Source organism: Halichoerus grypus, chromosome 11, assembly GCF_964656455.1.
Source record: "Halichoerus grypus chromosome 11, mHalGry1.hap1.1, whole genome shotgun sequence".
Classification (NCBI taxonomy): domain Eukaryota; kingdom Metazoa; phylum Chordata; class Mammalia; order Carnivora; family Phocidae; genus Halichoerus; species Halichoerus grypus.
This window is the reverse complement of record NC_135722.1, coordinates 70,306,330-70,326,126: the sequence shown is the minus strand read 5'-3', so window position 1 is coordinate 70,326,126 and position 19,797 is coordinate 70,306,330. Positions and strand designations below refer to the sequence as shown.

At 36.1% G+C, this 19,797-nt stretch overlaps 1 long non-coding RNA gene, 1 other non-coding gene and 1 pseudogene across 2 annotated transcripts; 2 read left to right on the top strand and 1 right to left on the bottom strand.

Annotated features, from left to right (window-relative positions):
• Window positions 1-417: 417 nt before the first annotated feature.
• Window positions 418-550, top strand: LOC118522213 (U4 spliceosomal RNA; annotated as a pseudogene).
• A 2,673-nt stretch (window positions 551-3,223) lies between these two features.
• Window positions 3,224-19,571, top strand: LOC144379535 (uncharacterized). Its single transcript, XR_013442694.1, has 2 exons — window positions 3,224-3,744; window positions 19,187-19,571. It is a non-coding gene; the product is annotated as an uncharacterized LOC144379535 (long non-coding RNA).
• LOC118522212 (U4 spliceosomal RNA) lies at window positions 12,092-12,233 on the bottom strand. The gene has a single exon (XR_004910529.1). It is a non-coding gene; the product is annotated as a U4 spliceosomal RNA (small nuclear RNA).
• Window positions 19,572-19,797: the final 226 nt, after the last annotated feature.

The window sequence follows — 19,797 nt, the reverse complement described above, 5'->3', positions numbered from 1 at the left end:
GATGAGAACTTGATCCAAGCAAGGCCACGCAGAGACTTACCGTGAAATTTGATATGAACATGTCAGAGAAAAGGGGTTCTCTATCTTTTGATGGGAAGCTATAACATAGACGAAGGGCTGCTGAAGTGGCAATACGTCTGATTACCTAATAGAACGTGAACATGAAGCCACAATGCAAAAGAAAGCACTGTAAAGGGAAGGAGAGTTGTATCTTTATTAAGTCCCTGGATCCAGCCATGCCTGAAGCAGCTATCACCCTTAAACTTTCTAGTTATATGAACCAGTTATCTTCCTTTTTCTCTTAAAGTAGTTTGAGTTGCATTTCTTAAAATTAAAATATTCTTCATTCACACAGAGGTGATTTTGATGGCCCATGGGGCTATTAATGAGGCTCGACCTTTTAAAAATATATACAAGAGCTTTGCTCAGTGGCAGTATAGTAGCCAATGAGGTTTATCCGAGGCGCGATTATTGCTAATTAAAAATATATACAAGAATGAATTGTAAACTCTAAAGAGTACCCGAGTCATTATGACACTTTTAACACAAGTTCACTTGGCCATGGAGAAAAAAAAAATTTTAAATAGTTATTCACATCAAATAGTGGTCAGTTATTCCCTTCATTAAATAAACTACCATAATAGATCTTTGCATCTGCTGTGATAAGGAACTGTAACTGATTTCAGTTGCCTCTGTGTGGGGCTTAGTTCTAAACACTGTTCTTTGTTTTTATTAGTGTATGAAACCAGCAAGTATTATGTTTATTCAAATGCGTATGGCCAAGTATACTTAATTACTTAGAAAAAAAATTTGTTTCTACCCCAACAGTGTTATTTTAATAGAGAGATTGGGGCATTATTTTTCTTTAATATGATTCGGATAACAAAGCTGGTTTTTACAGCACCGTGTCCTCAGAGATATTTGTTTGTTAGAGAATTAAGGGATTCCCTGATATTTGCTACATCTATTTGCTGTCTTACCTCCTCCCTTCAATATTTCAAGCTCTCCTTGCCAGTGCATCAGGACAAAAACAAAACAAAACAAAACAAAAAACCATTTATTTTGCTCCTCAAATGGTATGTCATTGGTTCCATCATATTCTGGGATGCTCACGATACCTTCCTCAGATTCAAAGACAAATGTGCCCACATTTCCGGTCATTCTGATGACATTGTTAGGAAATAGGCTGATAAACTCTGTCTGGATCATTCACACTGCCAGATGTTCCTGGCAATATGTCTTATGTGAAAATCTATCTGATATAGTCTAGAAATGGAAATTACCCTCACTTTTCCAGTGTCTGATGTATTTTTCTCAAGTATTTCTTAAGTAAGCCAACTGGATAGAATGAGTGTAGTAGTAATAACAACATTGGCTTTTCACTCAAAAGTTTGGAATCTTCCCTTCAAATACGAAAATATTGTTTTCCTCATTCTTCCTTGTTAGAAATCCACCACTGTAGTGAGTTTGAAGGTCTCTTTTAAGAGCTTATTATGTACATTCTGAAAAGTTAAAATAGAAGTGACAATTTACAAAACATAGTATGACTTGTGTAACAGACTATATTAAATTATGGCATGCAGCATACACTACGTAAGCCCAAACTGCTTTTACATCACCCCATTTAGACCCATGTGTTCCAAGATAAGACCACAGATGAACGGGTTTATCCTAAGTCAGGACTCATATTTTTCAAAGAGAAGACCATGACTGTCTCACTAACGTCTTGTTTATAAATTCTGACCAGCTCGGGCCCAGACCATGCTTACTAACTTCTGCTCTAAAATCACTACATCTATCTATTGTCCCCCAACCCCAATTCTAGAAGTACCTCTCCCTAAATTTTCACTCTTGAGAACTATGGATACCCTTGCTAGTGTTGTGCTGTCCCTTGCTCGGTAAACTTCAGAAACTCGGCTTTGTGTGATCAACAGGAATCCCTGGAGATCTTTACATGGGGTTTGGACCAATCATGGACAATGACATTGTTTTCCTCATCATCCATCATGGTATCTACGCCATGCTCTCTGCTCCTAGAATTGGAATCCTTGTACCTAGAGATATAACAGATAGTCCCCTCTTATTAGTTATTGAAAAGCCACCTGAGAAGAGATGAAGACCAGGGACGTATTCTTGTTCAAACACTGTTTTTTTGGCTGAAGTGAATCAAAACCAGGTGGTGCCTTCCTGTTGTCTTCACTTGCCCAGAATCCTTATTTTAGGCCTGTATCCAAGAGCTAAACATCATTCTCATTCATGCGATTTTATATCCTGTGCTGGACTAAAACAATTAGGTTTAAGTTTTCAATAGCTGAAGGTTCCAAGTCCAGAGGGTGTTTGACTTTATCAGAATATTCCTGAAAGAAAATCAATGGACTAAAAAATTAATGTTGGTGCTCCATGTATCAACTATATATTTGTTACCTATTTTTCATACACATCATGTAAGCCCTGGCAACAGTATTTTCTAATTTACTTTATGAGCACATCAAGGACTCAGTCAAACATCGTGTCTTTCCACCCAATGCCTAGGCATATTCCAAAACTGCACATAAAAATTAACTGGCTTATATTGAACATAATTATGTGCTAAGCTATGCATTTTATGTGTTTATCTCATTAAATTCAAGTAACTTGCAGAGAATGGATTTATAACCCCCATTTTCCAGGTTTTAAGAGATTGAGTAACTCGGGCGCCTGGGTGGCTCAGTTGGTTAAGCGACTGCTTTCGGCTCAGGTCATGATCCTGGAGTCCCTGGATCGAGTTCCGCATCGGGCTCCCTGCTCAGCAGGGAGTCTGCTTCTCCCTCTGACCCTCCCCCCTCTCATGTACTCGCTCTCTCTCATTCTCTCTCTCTCAAATAAATAAATAAAATCTTTAAAAAAAAAAAAAGAGATTGAGTAACTTGCTCAATATCACCCATTTGGGGAGTGTTAGACTTTGCTCTCAAGAAGCTTTCAATCTGGCTGAATAGATAACAATATTCAGAGAACAGTTATGTAATAACACAAAAACAGAAGACATATCCCAAGACAGTACCTTATTCAAATTGTCCCACCTGATTTGTGGAATCTAAATTCTCCGAATTCAAAGATAGAAGAGATTATGATGAAACAGACTCTATTTTGTAAGCTTCCTGAAGCAGGTGGATAATTACACCAGATTTCAAAATATATACAACGGTAGAATGTTTTGTGAGAAGAGTCGTGGTAAGCAGAGGGACAATACATTTTCAAAAGGAGAAACTGGCAGGAGCAATGATTTGGATTATCAAATTACCAAGGGCATTTTCAATCACCAGTGAAATCAAGAGTGTGGCATGGAGGATGGAGGCATGTAAGGAGTGGCAAGCTAGTAGTGTTGAGGAAGGTGAAAAGTGTCATTTGCAGCCACACTCTCCCATGTCAGACTATAAAAAGCCTGGCAACTCAGTTTTATTCCAGTGGAAGGTACCTGCGCTAAGAGTTGCCACAATTTGAAAGAGAACTTGGAGGGACGGCCCAGGCCACTTCCAAACACCAAGCAGAATCATTTGTTTATTAGCTTGTCTGTCAGTGTGTTTTTGATGTTTGCCTTTTTTTTTAGTCTTTTGAGCAGTAACAAGACAGAAATATGTAAAGCTGAGAGTTAGAGAAAGAAAAATCAATAAATACATGGCTCTAATATGGATACAGTCAATGAGGAAGAGACTGATATTTATAAGTGCTTATGGATGGATCATGGATCATGGATGGTGAACGGAGGTAAGATTTTTTTGGTACACATTGTTTTACTTAATTGTTACAATAACTGTTAAGAAGTCAGTGTTATTTACCCTTCTTTTTTTTTTTTTTTTTTTTGCAGAAGGGAAAGATGAGGCTTAGGAAAATTTAATACGTGGCCCAAAGTCATGCAGTTACATTAAGAAGTAAAGTCTTTATTTAAACCAGATCTCATTGATTTCTAAGTCCATGCTTTCTCATCAAATAAATCTCTTAAACAAACAAACAAAACACCCTTAAATTTTAGTGAGCAAGCATCCATAGGAAATTTAATAAGCAAGCGACTCAGATAATAATTCAGTTAGTGTTTCAGTTATGTATTGCTATGTTGCACACTACCCAACACTTAGTAGCTTAAAATGACTTTTAATTCCTTTTCTCTATTTTGTGTTAACTGGACTCCGCTGTATGGTCCTTCCACCATATTAGACCAGATGTTAGCTGGTTCTGCAGTCATCTGGAAGCTCTGCTGAACTAGAGTTTCCAAGACGGGTCACTTAAATGACTGCAGTTGGTATGGCTGTTGTCTCAGATCTCATGTGGAGAAGGGGCTGCTGACCAGAGTCATGACTCTTCCACATGGTCTGGGCTTCTCACAGCATGGTGGCTGGGTTCCAAGAGTGTCCAGGTGCTCAAAAGTATAAGCTACAGATCCCATAAGATTCCGTATTAATGTCCGCACTGGGTTTCTATTGCCTTATTCAATTGGCCAAAACAAGTCATTGGACCAGCCTAAACTAAACAGGTAGAGAAAGAAATTCCACCTCTCAAAGAAAGAGTGGCTAGGGATTTGGGGCCATTTTAAAACAACTACCACTTACTTGTCCGTGGTGAAAATGAAGGTGGAGGACACGAGGAAAGGAGGGGTGAGTATCAAAAGCAAAGTTCTCCAAATGGACATTAGAATGCAGAAGTAAGTACTTGGATTTCAAGACTGGGACTCCAAAGGGACACAGAAAGAGGAAATTCCCTCATGATTGGAAACAAGGCAGATAGACATTTATAGATAGTTTCTCGTGGTTTCCACACTCAGGCTGCAGGTACAAATCTAGTTTAACATATTATCTGTTAATTAAACTTATTTCTTAACAATGTATCAGATGATTAGATATCACTAAAGGGTTGAGAGATGATGATATTCCTAATATTCCTGGTATGGGACCCCCCTGCAATGAAATGTTTTTAGCTAATTTCATGTGTATATATTGTTCTGCCATTGATACTGTAATTCTTGCTCCACGTGGGTAGGAATCCTGCCCCTGTTTCACAGCACTGTTAAATCTTCATGCTCAATAAATGTCATGACTTGCCCACAGATTCAACTCTTTCAGATTGTTGTAAAAATAAATGTGGCTCCAGAGAAGTCTCCCTGTCACCCTCAGGTAACCTCCTAAGCAAAAGGAAACAGAATGAAATCAGCCAACCATTTTATTTCACAAAGATCACTGTCTAGTCATTTCAAACAACAACCTTTTAGTAAGTATCCTCAGTGCAGAAACCTGCAGCCTTCACCAGGGTGAAAAGTTTTATTTTACATTGACCTCTTAAGGATGGGCAAGCAGTTGCTGAAGAAGCAAGTTCTCATTATTAATTAGTAATTCATTATTGCATGGTTGCAAAGAAACCTTATGACCTGCTGAGACTTAAAATGGGCACAATCATCAATGTTTCCATCATTTCAGAATAAGAAACAATTTCAGTCTAAAGTGCACGATTTCTGGAACATATTTCTAGATGTTTCTGTTCTTTTACAACATTTTTGAAAGCCAAGTTAAAAAAATAAGAACATTAGGTTGTTTTAGCCTAAAATGATTACTTTTCCCTAGTATTAACAATTAAGTAGCGTTTACGACTAACATTTCATTTTTTTTTTCTACAAACATAAATTTACTTTAATCAGAAAAGTCAAGGAAGAAAAGTTTAAACTCAATTCTTTGGATTTTAACAAGACTTTTAAAGTGGGATATTTTTTGTTAAATGTGAAATGTGTTTGGCAGAGTAAAGAAAGAGCAAATGAGTATTTAATCACTACTGAGAAAATAACTAATTATAATCATGTGAAATCATATGATAGGAATAGGAAGCATGAGAACAGATACAAGTAATAATAAGGAAAGCATTTGTAATGTTTTTCTTTTCATAAAACAGAGGCAAGTGTTGCAATGAGAAAAATAAAGCTACCGATGATTGTATTTTAATATCAAAAATCATTGTTAGGGTTTATTGAAACTGTAGCTATTTGTTCTTCAGGGTCTTCAGTCTAAAAATAGGGCACATCTAAAAAATAAGACCCAAAAGAGAGTTATTTGTATTGATATAGAGAGCTTTTGATACCAGTCAATATAAAAATACAATATTTGATAAATAAATAGAACACATAAAAATAGTTTTAACTATTCCACTAAATCATCAATGGATTTCTGCTTCTGAAATTCCAGTAAAGTTGTTCCTAAGCCACTGATCCAATAGCTCTGTTGGTTCTTGCTGTGTCTGAAAACTTTTTTTCTTTCCCACCCCTCTTAAAATGTTCTTCTCTCTTGTCTTGGAAGACACCTCTGTGATCTGGTTCTTCCCCTCATCTGATCTCCTTCACCTTTATAGTCTCCTTTGCTAGATCCTTCCTCTCCCCAACTTGTGTTCCAGGTGCCTGTCTTCCAAACTGCATGGAAGTCATTCAGATTCTTGAAGATCTGTCCCTCGTCAATAGTTTCATCTCCTAGCACTCCCAGCCCTTTCACTTTTGTTCTCTAGCAGTGGAAGCTCACACAAGCTGATGTGTGTCTCTGCACCTTTGTTATGTGGTGCTTCTCCTTTCTGGAATGTTCTTTAAATCTTTTTTCCACCTAGTCAATTTCAAATTGTGCTTCAAGATCCAGCTGAAATGTTGCTTCATCTGCAAGGATTCCTCTTAAGAAAGTTAATCATTTTCTCCCATTTGCTACCATATCATCCCTTCACATGTTCCTTTATTATTGAAATACGTTGCAATGTATTTATTTGATTGCCTGCAGAGTTCCACTGCTAAACTTCAGATACTTGGGGGAAAAGATCCATTTCTTATTAATCTTTGTATACCCCACAGCCAAAAACAAATGAACTTACCAAGATCTGGTCATAAATAAGGGTAGAGGAAATGGATTCTAAGTTAAGATAATCAAAGTTGAGATAAACAAGGAATTAAATGTTGCAATATTAAAGTGATGCCTTTGGAATTTGGATATTAAATGGTTGCCAAGGAAATTCCAGACATCGGATAAGCATTGGGTTAGGAGGAATAGTATGAATTGTCAGATTCTTCAAAATAGGTTGAGGAGTGACCAAGAAATTGGTAGAGGATAGTGATGAGACTGGGGTAAAGGATGATTGACACAGGAGGGGAGAGCAACACACTGGCAAGTTAGAATATTCTTGACTTGACTGTTTGCTTTTGTGAAGCAAGGGGCATGACTGAATGAGCACCCTTTACACTAGGGCAAGGATCGCCATACTATACCCCCCAAATCTGGTCTGCTTCCTGTTTTTGTAAATGAGGTTTCATTGAAACACAGCAACACTCATTCACATTTGTATTGTCTATGGCTGTTTTGTTACAATGGCAGAGTTGATTAATTACAACAGAAATTGTATGGCTCACCAAATCTGAAATATTTACTATGTGGCCCTTTACAGAGGAATTTTGCTGTTTTCTGCTCTAGAAAGATTCAGGCAAAGCAGTATCTTCTAATCTATGCTAAGATTCGATTTACTCAAACAATTGGAGAACTATTGGGTGTGTAGTTGAGAAGATGGAGTGGAGAATGCTTACTGCAGAAAGTGGGCTTCAGAAGACATGATGGACATTTTGAGAGAGAAGTAAGGAAACAGGAGAAATTGGGGGGGTCAGGGAGAATGAGCACTGAGCAATATAGGAAGGAAGGTCCACCAGAAGGTGGTCTGAGAGGCTTATTTTTGGGAAAATTATCCAGGATTTCCAAGCATGGTTAAAGAGTCCTAATGGGATTTTATAACCTCAAGTTTCCAAAAACGGTATCTTGGTGTCAGTTTCTATCAGAAGACAGTTTGGCTGAAGTCTCACTCAAACATGCCAGAAACATGACAGTAAAATTCCATTGATCAGTAATGTGAAGGTCTGGTTGACATCACAAGCCTGAGGACATGAGAAGATGGATAGAGGTAATTCGACCAAAAAGAACTTAATCCTTAGGTCATAAGGCCTTGCCTGTCCCATGGATTACTAGACCACAGACCGATATTTAAAAAAAAAAAAAAAAAAAAGCAACTCATTGGATATGAAAAAGCTCCCATTTCATCACAGTATAGTATTCTCGAGATGGATAGAATTATGTATCTATGTATATACAACATCTATGTATCTACCTATGTCTTTATGAATCTATGTATGTATCTAAGTATGTATCTCTCTTTGGTCATGTATTTTTTAGGTAGAGAATCTTGTTTTGGACATTTCAGCAGATGAATTTGTTGAGCTACATGTAGGTTCAAACTAGTACACTTAATTCAAATGACACTGAGAACAAATGAAACCAGAGTGTACTATCTAAAATATAAAATACTCATTACTTCCTATAAATTGTTCCTTCGGTCAGCTTAAGACTGTCTGTTATTAACTGACGTTCAAACCACTGGGCATTATATGAATTAAGTTATCAAAACTCAGCAGTATATTCATTATCTGTGCTATACACTTGTAAGTGTATCTATTTACTACAGGTTTCAGACTTCTGTTATTACATTGAAATACTATTTGTTCATACTGGCAGAGTGAAAGTAACAGAAGTCATTTAAAAGATTAATTACCTATGATGTGAAACTGATGATAAGAAATAAATATATGGCCATCAAATATGAGCATAGACAAAGTGTCAAAGGCAGAGGGGTACCTGTGTGGCTCAGTCAGTTAAGCGTCCGACTCTTGATTTCGGCTCAGGTCATGATCTCAGGATTGTGAGCTCCACATTGGGCTCCACACTTAGTGGGGAGTCTGCTGGAGACTCTCTCTCTCTCTAATAAATAAATGAATCTTTAAAAAATATATCAAAGGGCGCCTGGGTGGCTCAGTTGGTTAAGCGACTGCCTTCGGCTCAGGTCATGATCCTAGAGTCCCGGGATTGAGTCCCACATCAGGCTCCCTGCTCAGCAGGGAGTCTGCTTCTCCCTCTGACCCTCCTCCCTCTCATGCTCTTTGTCTCTCATTCTCTCTCTCGCAAATAAATAAAATCTTAAAAAAAAAAAATTAAAAAAAATGTATCAAAGGCAGAAAAATTGAATGCATAGTTATAAAAGCACAGTGAATAACCTTGGAATGATGCAAAAAGATTTATATTTAATTTTCATGTAGGTCTTAGATAATGCTAAAGGAGGAAGTGACAATAGAATGTGATAAGTCAAAACAGGAATAGGAATAAAATGCTGCCTGGGGGAGTGACAAAAAAAGGTTTCAAAAAACTGTTACATTTTTGTCCTAAGAAGAATGAGTAGGAATTCACTACCCATGAAGGGAGGCAGTGCTTGGCTTACATTACTTCTACCACAAAAATACCAGAAGAAAAGAAAGAATATGAATGTCAGGTTATTTTTCAAAAGCATCATCAATTTGGAAAAGTTTCTCAATTTCAGATGCACATTCAGTGTGTGTTGATACAAATTGTTGTTTATTCATCTTTTCTTCCTTCGTTCTTTTATCCAGTTTTTTAAAAAGTTTTTATTGAGATAATGATGTGTGCTAATCACTGTAGTAGATTCTGGGTGAACAAAGACGCAGCCCTCAGCATGCTCACTCATGTAGGGAGCAGACAGTAGGGGGACCAAGCAATTCCTGGGGTAACCCCACAGCAGAGATGGGGACAGGGATGGTGGTGGTATGGATGACGCAAGAGAAAGTCTGAACTACAGAGAAAACAACTTACTATAATTCATTACAATATTATTTTTTATTGGGTAATACTAGATGTTCCTTTTAGGATATGGCTTTGGTAGGAACAAGGCTACCAGAAAATGATGCCAAGAAAAACTTTCTGTTTGCTGCAACAGGAATATTTTTTTCTTTTATTTTTTAAAAATTTGTTTTCATTTAAATTCAATTAATTAACATATAATGCATTATTTGTTTCAGGGGTACAGGTCTGTGATTCATCAGTCTTACACAATACACAGCGCTCACCACAATATACCCTCCCCAATGTCCACCACCCAGTTACCCCATTCCCCACCCCGCTCCCCTCCAGCAACTCCATTTTGTTTCCTAAGATTAAGAGTCTCTTATGGTTTGTCTCCCTCTCTGGTTTCATCTTGTTTTATTTTTTCCTCTCTTCCCCTATGACTCTGCCTTGTTTCTTAAATTCTGCATATCAGTGAGATCATATGATAATGGAAAAGAGGTAGTAAGAGTTTTCAAATACATTGCATAGTACCACAATGTGGAGAAGGACTTCGCGTAGTTTTATTTTTTAAAGGTTATGAGGTTTCTGTACTTAACCCATTCAAAAGGGAAATTACTGCTGACCTCTAAAGTCTCTTCTAACACTGACATTCTGCTAGTTAATAACCATTGGGAATGTTAAAAATAAACAATATTAAGTTTCACCTGAGTTTATACAGTGCTGAGGATATCTTTTCTGACATCAGAATGTGTTGTATTAGAAATACCTCTGATTTCTTTAAGATTTCTTAACATATTTTAAAAAGTCATTAGCATCAAGTACCCATTTCCCAAATGATTTCAAACCAACTGACTTGTAATTTAAAAAAATAAATCATATTGCAATGCTAGCTTGATAAAATAAAAGAGAAGTAGAGTTATTTTGCCTGTGTATTTTTAAATTTAAGAATATAGATTATTTTAATGTTATATTTAGTCATATTTTGGGAGCTGCTTCTGTATGGCTCAGCTATTTCTAGAAGTCTGGGACCAGACGTAGAACAAAATCTTCCTATACAGGAGGCACAGGCTCTTGAGGATGGAAACTGAGCGACAGGTGCTGAGAGGAAGGGCAGGTCAGGGCCCAGCAAGCCGTTCAAGTGCCCTAACAAAGGGAGTGGGGAGAGCATGGAGATGAAATCTTTAAGTAGCAACTTTTAGATGTCCGGGAGAACCACCTGAGTAACACCTACAGGCAGATTGCTCGCTGGATTCCAGACACTGGCCTGAGTTTCAGGGTTGAAATCTAACTTTCAGCAGGGACCCTGGAGGAGCAAGACAGACTATCTCATCAGAGGCTCTAGGGTCTGACACATGTGACAAAGACTTTTCAGGTAAAAGGGACACTTCCAGTGTCGGGGTTACCAGGTACAGTATGTTGGAAGGATGCTGAGTTTAAAGAGGAACAAGTAGTTAATTTATTAAGGGGTTAGTCTCTTTGAACCATGACCTTTTCATCCTTTCTACTGCCTCTTCCATATCAACTCAGGCTGTCCTACAAATCAATGGTAATTAAGATCAACTCAGATTTGAGTATTTTAAAACCAATACTTTTTAAACTGTCTGAGAAAAAGTACTTCAACTGTTCATTAGTAAGCATTTATAGAGTTTACACTGTGTACCAGTTATGTATTAAGTACTAAAAATAACAAGATGAGTGAGACATGACATTTGCCCTTGAGGATCCCATAGGCTAGAAGGCAAATAGACATGAAAAAATATAATGCAGTAAGAAAAATTCCATAATCACAAAACAGATAAATTATATTCATTTTTCTAAAATATAACTTTTTGGTCAGAAATTCTCCATATCTTCAGTATCTCCCCCATTAATTTCTAACTGAATGAAGGACTAACATTCATCCATCTTGCTTTGTCAGTGCACCACATGAATAGCCCTTCTCTGCCATCTCCATAAAAATCCTCCTCTTCCCTTTTTATCCAGATTCTTGTGATCTAACCACATTGAATCAATTGTCAATCCTTAGACACTATTTTTCTGTGCCTCCATCTATGTGGAAATTCTTTCCATCTGAACTTTCCACTTTTTTTCCTCTCCATCTTTTGAATCCATTTAAGCCCATCAGAAATATTGTCTTCTCCATGTAGACTTTCCTGAATTCTCCAGACAGAGGCAATTCATCCTTCATTTAGACTAGCATAATAAATTCCATGTTCCACATTTACTGCTTATAAACATTGAGTACTGACTAGTTATTACTTGAATTATCTCCATTCAACTCTTACCATTGGACCATATTTAGAGATTCAGAGCAGCAACCATATCTTGGTATCTTGATTATTTTTGTATGCCTCACAGTGCCTAATCCGCAGCCCAATATAAGGTAAGCAATATAAAAATACCATAAATTTCTGAATATAATGTAGTCTTTCAAATTGGGTAAACCTCCAAATTCCCAATGAGAATTTTACAACTGAAATTATTTTGCCCAAGAAGAATATAGTTTTCAATTAGCAATAATTGCGCCTCAGATAAACCTCATTGGCTACGATACTGCCACTGCGCAAAGCTGCCCAAGAAGAATATAAATGTACTTGTCAGTTAAATGTATCTGAGGTAGTCTAATAACTAGATGTTTTGCTTGATTTATTAAATTAGTTATACTTCAATATTTAAACTGCATATTTTAGTCAATATAATAATTAAGAAATAACATATTTCTCCCTCTCATATTACATGGAAAATTTTACTCACACTTTTATATGAAACCCCATAATGGACACCTTTATCTCCAACACTTAATAATCATCATCACTTTCACTGCAATCTAAGAATTTTTTTTTATTTTGCGATTTTTACAGTCTTTGGGAATTTTATTTCAAATAGCAGAATCCATTTGTGTAACTTCCAAACAGTCTTTTTTTGTCCCCATTTGTTCTGTGGGTGTATACTCATAATCTCCACAACATAAGCAGCCACTATATTTTTAAAAATTAATAGACTATTTTTTTAGTAGTTTTAGTTTTATAAAAAAATTGGGTGGAAAGGACAGAGTTCCTCACTCTCTCTAGTTTCCCTATTTTAACATCTGGCATTAAGGTGGCACATTTGTTATAGTGGATGAGCAAATATTAGTATGCACTGTTAGCTGAAGTCGATAGTTTACATTTGGGTTCACTATTTGTGACAAATGTGTGATGAGATGTATCCACAACTACAGAATAACTCAGAAATATTTCACTGCCCTGAAAATCTTCTGTGCTCCATTTACTAACTCCTTCCCTCTTCCTCTCCTGTCCTTGAACCTCTGGCAACCACTGATCTTTTTTCCTGTTTCCATAGTTTTGCCTGTTCCAGAATGTCAGATAGTTGGAATCATAGAGTATGTAGCCTTTTCAGATTGGCTTCTTTCACTTAGCAATATGCATTTAAGGTTCTTCCATGTTTTTTAATGGCTTAACAGCTCATTTCTTTTTATGTTGAATAATATTCCACTGTATGCATTTTTGTTTACTTGTCTATTGAAAAACACCTTGGTTGCTTCCAAGTTTTAGCAATTATGAATGAAACTGCTATAAACATTTGTGTGCACGTTTTTGTGTGGATATGTTTTCACTGTATTGTTCTTACAGGAGGTTTTGAAGTACATAATTTAAATCAATATGTAATACATACAATTTTGAGATCATACTCTCAGGAATAATTACTGGATTTGGTTTAACGTATTGACATATTTTTTTTGAAAAAATTCTCTGTTGACCTCACTAAATCTGTGGATCCAACATTGACCTAAGTGGTTTGAAACTGTGGTGTCTTTACCTCATAATCAGACAGCTTTGGACTTGTTAGCTAATTGTACCATTTAAAAGCTGTATGGTCTCATGCAAGATAACCTTCCTATATGTTAATTTACTATATATAACATGACAATAGCTGTCCCTGTATTTCAGGGTTGTTGAGAGTATTCATGTAGTAAATGGTAACTATATTTATTAACAATAATTTAAGTAATAACTTAGAATATAAGGCACATGTGAAAATTCCTAGCATATTTTTCAAAAAGAGCAGACTCAGGGCATTCAACTCTGAAAATCAATGAGGGCATGAAAACTCATCTCCCAGAGCCCCAAGAAACCCTATGGTATTGTGTAATTAAGACATTTAAACCTCACCAAGCAAACTCCCACAGAATTGACAGAAGTGCATTAACACGTAATTTTAAACCTAGTTTCCATCAGAAATGTACAATTTACAGATTATAAAATCATACACACTCCTCAGATTATTGTATAATCCTTGGGAAAGTAAATTTTCCTGGATTTGTTTTTTAAATATTTTACTAATATATTAATTTAATTCATACATATGCTTATATATAAATTATTTTATTTCCATGTTTCCAGGAAGATTATAAACTAATTGCAGAAGTACAGGCATATATTGACATCCTGAGAGGCAGTTCTGTGCTGCAGAATAGAAAAGGTTGGGGTTCTGTAGTCATAACAAAACAAGCTGAATCCCAGCTCAGTGATTTACTAGCTGTATAAATTTGGCAATTGATTTAATCATTCTGAATCTCAATTTCCCCCTGTGTAAAACTGAGATAATAATTCTTATCTTTAAGGGCTATTTTATGAATGGCAAGTAATATTTGTAAAGTTCATGATAATAAATGATCTTCAAATAGTAACTCTTGCTCAGATCCCTTTATTTAAATCCTTCATCTGAGCCCTTTCTAGAATTCTATTTTTCAGTAAGTGGTTTAAGAAAATTGGCTCATACAATAGATTTTTAAAAGACCAATTTGTCTGCATATCCTGTGACTTAATCTTCTAAATCTAAGTATATCCTATATAGCATCACTGAGAATGAGATAAATAAGAATAAATTGATAAAAACTACAGAGTTGTTTTTATATTATTTAAATGTAAATTATTTAAATTTCTCCTCCTCTTCGAACTTTCTCCCTTTAGCAGCAAAGTTAACTACAAGTAGTTGCTAAGATTTTCTCCTTATAATTTGACCCCTAGAAAAAGTTACTAACTGCTCTAAGTCTGGTTCTAAGCCCAAACGTTTCAGAGAAGGGAATCGTTTGTTCATCTTGGGTCATGTGCCCACAACTAGACCAACAATTGCGGAGAGAGAGATAGAGTAGTATAGGAACAGGGAGAAGTCATAAACTTACTGACTGTTGAAACAAGAAGACATATTAATTATTATCTTTCTAATCATTTTATTTTATAAATTAGTTAACTGTGACAATGAATGTTCAGAGACTTGCCCAAGTGGCAAAACCCAGAGTAGAGTAAGAATCCAGTGGTTTTCTGATAGTTAGGTATTCAAGGGACAATAAAAATAGATGAAGAGGAAGGAAAGGGGAAAGGAGAGGGACAGGAGAGGAGGAGGAGGTGGGAAAGAAGGAAGGAAAGAAGTAAGGTTGAAAGGGGAAAAGGAAGGGAAAGAGCAGCTGCCACTGTAATCATATTAATGGAGTGAGTGGGAGAAGAGGTTACAAGTGGCTGGGTTGGGAAGTAATGCCATACTTGCCCTTTATACCCACCCGCATCTGTAGACAATGGATAATGCCTTATGTGGTGTATATAGTAAGAAGAATCAATAAATGTTTCCATTTGATTTAAATTGTCATTTGTAAGTCAATTTTGCAATAGATGTGCTTATCCATTTTAACTTTTTGTTAACTTTTTACTCATTTTCCCTTATATCTTAGTACAAATCTGTAGGCACAAAACTGGTCCTCGGGTGAATCAACTCTTGGTACCATCACAAAAAGGAAAAAAAAATATTTGCTTCTGCCTAATTTGGAATGTCAGTGTAAAATTTAACACTTTACAGTGCACCTCAATTCCCTAGCAGGAACTACTTCATCAGAAATGTAAATTTCAGCTCTTACTCATAATATCTTCAGTGACTACTCATTGGTATACCAGATAATCACTTGGATTTTTAAAACACTGCCATAGAAACACTATGTTTTCTCCATAAAGACTTACCTCTAAACATATGTATCTTTGAGATAGTGCTATTCATGTACCAGTATTTTCCTTAGAGCTATTTGAGTATGGTGAATGATTTATTCAACAACATTGACTTCTCACCAATTAAGTGCAAGCAGGTTCTTAGGAGTGCAAAGAAAAACAAAATGATTCTTAGGGAATGAGTCTAATTTAGAGAAAAAGGCTTACAGAAGGTAATTTTTGACTTTTGGTAATAGTAAACTAAATTTTTTAAAAAGATTTATCTATATATTTTAGAGAGAGAGAGTGCACACAAGTGGGAGAGGGGCAACGGGAGAGGGAATGAGAGAGAGAGAGAGAAGCAGACTCCTTGCTCAGCATGAAGCTTGATGTAGGGCTCAATCCCACAACCCCAAGATCATGACCTGAGTTGAAATCAAGAGTCAAATGCTTAACCCACCAAGTCACCCAGGTGCCCCATAAACTAAATATCTTGAAGCATAGTACCTTCATAACATAACAAAGAAGTTGAAAAGAAATATGACATTTTCTTAAAGTCATTATTTTTTTTAAAGATTTTATTTATCTATTTGACAGAGAGACGCAGCGAGAGAGGGAACACAAGCAGGGGGAGTGGGAGAGGGAGAAGCAGGCAGGGAGAGCAGAGCAGACTCCCACCGAGCAGGGAGCCGGATACAGGGCTCTATCTCAGGACCCTGGGATCATGACCTGAGGTGAAGGCAGCCGCTTAACGACTGAGCCACCCAGGTACCCCATTTTCTTAAAGTCATTAGATAGCTAAGAAAGGAATAAACAATTACAGCACCAATATCTGGAAAAACAAAACAAAACAAACAAAAGAGAAATCCAGAGAGAAGAGCCTGGTTTTTGGAATTGCTCCTGCTCTCTGGGTATTTGCCCATCTAAAATAGGTATCTGACAAGACTGAATCTTTGGGAAGGTTCTTGGGTCAATGGAGAATTAAACTGGAAGCCAGTATTATCAAATATGGTGGCCCTGGTAAATCCCCTATGATTGGGGTTGGAACCAGAGGGGATTCACTCTAGGTATAAGGATACATCAGAGGTAAAGCAGCTTAGTTTGTTTGGGTGGCCAAGAAATTGCCAGTTTCTGAAATTGGGTTAAAATAACAGAAGTGGTAAAATATGCAAGTAAATCTAAGTGAATATTGACGTATAAAACAATAATATATTGTCTCATGGGGCTTAAAATAGGTAAATAATTAAAATCAATTTAATAAAGCACATATACAAGTTGAAGGGGGAGCTGTTGTAAGGTGGCTGGCTGCATTATCTGGGAAGAGACAATTAACTCAAGGTCATGTTCTAATATGAAGGAAGCCACTAGGCATAGTAAAAGAGATATAAATAGAGTTAATTTGAGAGGGCAGAATAGAAAATAATCTTAAACCAAAAAAGGCAAGAGAGAAAAAGATATAAAACTGAATAGAACAAATAGAAAATGCAAAGCAAGATTAAATAAAACCTCAATTTTACATTGTTTAATTAATTAAATAATAGACTAAGTATTCTAATTAAGAGACAGTGACCTGTGTGGGCAAAACAAAAACAAAACAAAACAAAAATACCCTCAATTTTACATTGTTTAAAAAAGACATGTAGAAAATATATATATATATATATATATATATAGATTGGGAAAAATGGGGAAAAGATATGAAAATGCTTGACTTAATTGACACATATAAAACATAACAATAAAATGACACATAGAATGTAATTCTGTAGAAGGCACATTATTTTTATTCCCACAAGGAGGACTTAACAGCAATTACCCGTAAAACATACTCATCAAATTCAAAGGATTGAAATCATACAGAATATGTTTTCTGGTCACAATTGATTTAAGCTGGAGATCCATAGTTGAAACAAACCAAAAGAAGGAACCTGCCCCCTCAAACAAAACAAAGACAAAAACAAACAAACAAAAATCTTTAAAAATTCCCATACATACAGAAATTAATCACTATACTCCTAAATAACTCATGGGATTAAAAATCAACCATAATAGAAACAAGAAAATATTTTGAATTGCATTATATTGAAACTACCAGGCATTGTACTTATGGCATAGATCTAAAGCAGTGTTTATAGACAATTTTATAATTTGAGTGTATATTTTAGAAAATAGAAAAGATTGATAAATCGATAAGCTAATCATTCCTCCTCAGTAAGTTTAAAAAAGGAACTAAAAACGAGTGCTTGGATGGTGCAGTTGGTTAAGCATCTGACTCTTGGTCTCTGTTCAGGTGGTTATCTCAAGGTCCTGAGATCGGCCCCTGAGGGGCTCTGCACTCAGCGTGGAGTCTGCTTGAGATTCCCCCTCTCCCTCTTCCCCTCCTGCTCATGTTCACAATCTCTGTCTCTCAAATAAATAAATAAATTTTTAAAAAAGAACTGAAAAATAAAAGATGGTAGATAATAATAAAGAGCAGAAGTTAATGACATGAAAGAAAAATATATAATTGAGAAAATAAAACTAAAAGAGAGTTCTTTACAAAGACTAATTAAATTGATAAACTCTAAGAGAGACTGATCAAGGAAAAAAGAAAAAACACAAATAATCAAAATTAAGAATGAGAAGTGGACATTAATATTATTCTGCAGATCTAAAAAATAAGGGAAGATTTTTGAACAGCTTCATGCCAATACATTTCAAAATGTAGATGAAATGGACAGTCTTTTAAAAGATAACGCATTCTAAATTGACACAAGGAAAAAAAAAGAGAAAATCCTTATGGTTTTATATTTATTAAAGCAATCCAATCCATAGTTAAATAAGCTTCCCACAAGGACAAACTGAAAAAAGTAATACTGCATTGTAGTGGGAAAAGAGAGTCTTTAAAATAAATGGTGCTGGATTAATTGCATAGCCATTTGGATAAGATATATTTATCTTGGGCTTATCTCATACCATATGCAAAAATTATTACCAGGTAGATCAACCCTCTAAATGTGAAGGTAAACTATATATATTTTAAGGAAAATATAGGAGAACATATTATTGACTTTGGAGTAGGCAGATTTTTTTATTAATCACAAAAGAAGAAAATAAATTGGGCTATATTAAAACTTAAAACTTTTTTTTTTAATCAAAAATGTATCAAGGGAGAGCACCTGGGTGGCTCCATCTCTTAAGCGTCTGCCTTCGGCTCAGGTCATGACCGCAGGGTCCTATATTGGGCTCTCTGCTCCGTGTGGAGTCTACTTCTCCCTCTCCCTCTGCCCCTCCTCCCACTCATGCTCTCTCTCTCTCCCAAATAAATAAATGAAATTAAAAAAATATATAGACCAAGGGAATGAAAAAGTAGCCCATAAAGTGGGAGAATATCCAGTTACGTAAATCAAAAATATATAAGGAACTCCTACAAGAAAAAAACAGTCACCAAACAGAAAAATAGGCAATCACTGAAATAATCATTTTGCAAAAAGAGATCTCTGGGATCTGAGTTTGTGTCTCACCAAATTCATGTTGGAGTGATTTGCCCTGTGTCCTACCCTCCCTTAGGATCTATGAAACTGAATAAAGGAATCATCATCTAAAAATGATTTTGGGAGGCCGGAAGTGGGGATTCTCACACCCTACCACTCTGCAGCCCCTTGCAGACCCAACAGGAAGAGGCCTATACTTTACTACCACAGCAGGAAGAACGATGATTTTCTCCCTGCCTGGCAACAGCCCAGCCAATAAGAGACTGTCACAACTCAGCCAATGAAAAGCCATGACACTTCCAATAAGAGTTTACTCTAATGGACTTCTCATTTATAACAGCCCTTCTCAACTCCCCTCTTTCCCCTTTGTTCCCTGGATTTGTCTGTGGCTTTTGCTATAGCTTGTCTGTCCCTAACGGCAATTCCTCTTTTATTGCTGAATAAATCCATTTTGCTGGTAACATAACTGGCTGTTTAGTTTTAAGATTGACATATACAAGAAGAATCATTGATTTTTCAGTCTTTTCAGCTTTTTACTTGTCAGGATGGAGTGGTGGTTTCCAAGCTTCTTACATGCTAGACATGTATTTTCTATGTGTATATCTTCCCACAGAGAAAGCAACAATTTCAGATGACTTCACTGATGAATTCTACCAAATATTCAAGTAAGAAATAAGAGAAACCTTA